We start from the raw sequence: 3,404 nt of genomic DNA on the forward strand, positions 1-3,404 counted from the left end.
CGAATTTTGGACAATTGTTAACCTAATTATTCGTTAGGTATTGTCATTTTAAAGCCTAGTCTCTTAGCCTTTGTCATTGGCTATATATGTAATCTCACAAATTTTGCCTACCATTCACATGTCTTATTCTTACGCAGGGGCATAACCAGAGAAAAAAAGTTAAGGGGGCAAAAAAATCAATTCAGAACTATATAAAAGAGGCATGAAGAAGAAAGTTATAATTTTGAGGAGAGGCAATTTTTTTTAGGTACAAGTATTAATGGTTTTTATTTTATTTTATTTTTAAGGGGGGTGGATGCCCTTTTTAGCATGTATGTACGTAGTCTCGTTCCTGCTTACGCATAGTGACGTTTTATCATATTCAATTAGTTACATTGTTACTATGAAGGACGCACTCCACACACTCTAACAAGTACTTTATGATGGACCTGCAAAATAGAAACTAAATTCTACGTATGAGTAGTGATTCAAATAAGTGACGAACCTACATTGTAATGCGAGTGTAAAAATGAAAACCCTCATTTTTTAGAAAATTACACTTAAGAAGAAGGGTAATTAGTGACACTCGCTTTGACAATCTTTATAATATATTTTATATATGATTGATTATCTTTAAAATATATTTTATAGGATTGATTGAAATTTACTGAAAATCATAAATTTTTATGGTCTCATTTTTTTTATTTAATTATTGTCTCTAATAAATTTAAGTCAATCATAAAGAAAATATTAAAAGAAAAGTGTAAAAAAATATCACTAACAATATTCCTCTTACTATATATAATATTTTATACTTTGATTGTATTATGTAATTCCTTTATATTGTTAAAGAATATTGTGTTAAAATTATTTAATAGTGTAGTTTTTACCTAATAGAAATAAAACTATTAGAAACCTTAAACCTTAAAACATTATAACATTATGCTAACAACTTATCTACTAATAGTGGCCTTTCAAAAGAAAACGTGTGTACTAATAATATATGCAAAATTTCTATACTATCAATAGTATTATTTATTACTATGCATATATATAATGTATTATGTATTTAATGTGGACCTGTAATTAATGTTTGTTATCTTTTTCATCCAAAGATTCTTTATTTTTTATGGACAAATATTAATTTATTAATTTTATTAGTAAGGATCAGGAAGATTTAAACTTATGATGGTTCCTCCATTCTTTTATTCCTTTATTATTAAGTTAATTTTATCTCTTAAACAACCTTCTTTCTTAATAGATAATTATGGAATATTATTGTTAAAAATTAATAAAAATACATTGAACGCCATTAAATATGTGTTTGGGTGTATCTTGTGCTATACCAAACATAAAGTTAATATAAATGTTTTCAAACATTTTATGATTGGAATCTTATAGAAATCTATAAACATATTTATAGTTTAGCAATTGACATTATTAAAATGAACTTAGACTGACACGTGGAGCTGGTCATAATGTGCTGTTATACGTAGGTTGTCCCGCACTTAGAAAAAAGGTCAACTGTTTCATGGTCCCTATGCTTACTCGTGTGTTGAGTGGAGAAACCTGCTCACTTGGCAAGCCACATGTTTACTCTTCACAATTCTGAGACCCCCAAGACGTTTTTGGCATGCCCACGCGCCATAAACAATCATCTCTACACCCTAAAAAACTATTATCAAATATAACAGTGTAGTTCAGTATTATATTTATTTATAGCAGAATGAATTTTATTTAATCTAAATAATTAAATAAAATTTAATATCATAATATTAAGGAAAAAAGTCTAAACCTATGATTTTAATGAATAACAATGGAAATAATATGTATTGCATAAATATGGTATGCGCTAATATATTTTCTCTTCAGAATGATCAAGAAGTGACTCTTCATCGTATATAAAATTATACAATATTAATAAAGATCTTCTTAAGACCATGTACATTAATCGTTTGAAGTTTTCATCGTCTAATCATTTGACAAAAGAACTTTTAATAGTAAGATGACGACATAGTATAGCAAAAATTATTGTATGGAGGTAATTAAAAAGTCAATTTTACAAGAAATAGTAGTCATTTTCATGGAGAACAACTATAAGATCCCCATATAAGATGTCATTTTTCTTTAATGCTTATATAAGATGTCATTTGTATGTGTGCGTGCCATCATAAATTGAACAACACAGCAATTAATCAGACCGTGATTTTATCAAGACTTATATTATTGTGTTTAATTATATTATCAAGACCAAGATGAGTGATTTTCGATCTGGCCTTTTAGAATTTCCAATTTGGTAACATGCTTGTTTTGTGTCACTTGTTGCAAACTCCACTTGTCTTTATATTTGTTTGAGCTTTTAAATGTCATGGTGATATGGATTGAGAATGATCTGCTTGATAGGATACCATTTAAGACTTACTATCACATCTTGTTGGATCTCATGTCCTAATTTGTTATAGTGGATATAAATGGTCACAATGCTTGGAACCTTGGTGAGAGAGATGTCAATTCTCAACCAATGGTGGCCAATCCCCCAACAATATATTTTTTTAAAAATATTATACATAAAATAGTAAGTTGAAAAAAATTAGAAAATTATAGAAGTTCGATTTGTCAACCAAGAATTTTATTTTGAATTTATTGCTGCATTTTATAAAAAATTATCCTAACATTTTCTTTATCGTTAAATGGTTACATTCTATAAATATTTTTTTTTCAACTAACCCGAAGAACTATCACTTTCCCGTACAAAGAGGTTTATCTATCAAATTTGGCATCATAATATTGTTTGAATCAACTGCGAAAATAGAAAATTGTTTTGATCTTCACGAACAAGATTCTATGGTAGGATCGGCCTACTATCTTAGCGAACTCTTGTGGAGTAAATGAAATAATTAAATAAAATGTGTTTTCAATTTGAATTATTTGATTTAGTAAATATAATTATAGTGATTTTGAACATATAGTTATATTAAATATTCAAATAAATTTTTTATTATCTATAATCATATCTACTCAAGCAGGATTATCTTTGATGAAACTTGTAATCTCTAAAAAAATCAATTTTTTAATCCATAGAACAATAGGAAAATTATAATTAACCTTGTGAAAATAAAAATATTCATACTAACATACTAATAAGATGATTGTTTAAAAATTGAGCAATGACATTAATATATTTCCACGAAAGTATAAATATGAATTTAATTTATATATATTTAGTAATTTATTTTACACAAACACCCAATAGAAATTTAATTTGATGACATATCATATTAATGAATAAAATAAATTAATGGTAGAATGATTTTTTTATTAAATATTTATATAAAAAAGTTTTATAATTACAATACATATAAATTAAATTCTAAAAATATTAAAAAAAAATACGTTAATTCAAGTAATGGAGATAACGCGGCATC

Source organism: Glycine max, chromosome 18 (genome assembly GCF_000004515.6).
Source record: "Glycine max cultivar Williams 82 chromosome 18, Glycine_max_v4.0, whole genome shotgun sequence".
Taxonomy (NCBI): domain Eukaryota; kingdom Viridiplantae; phylum Streptophyta; class Magnoliopsida; order Fabales; family Fabaceae; genus Glycine; species Glycine max.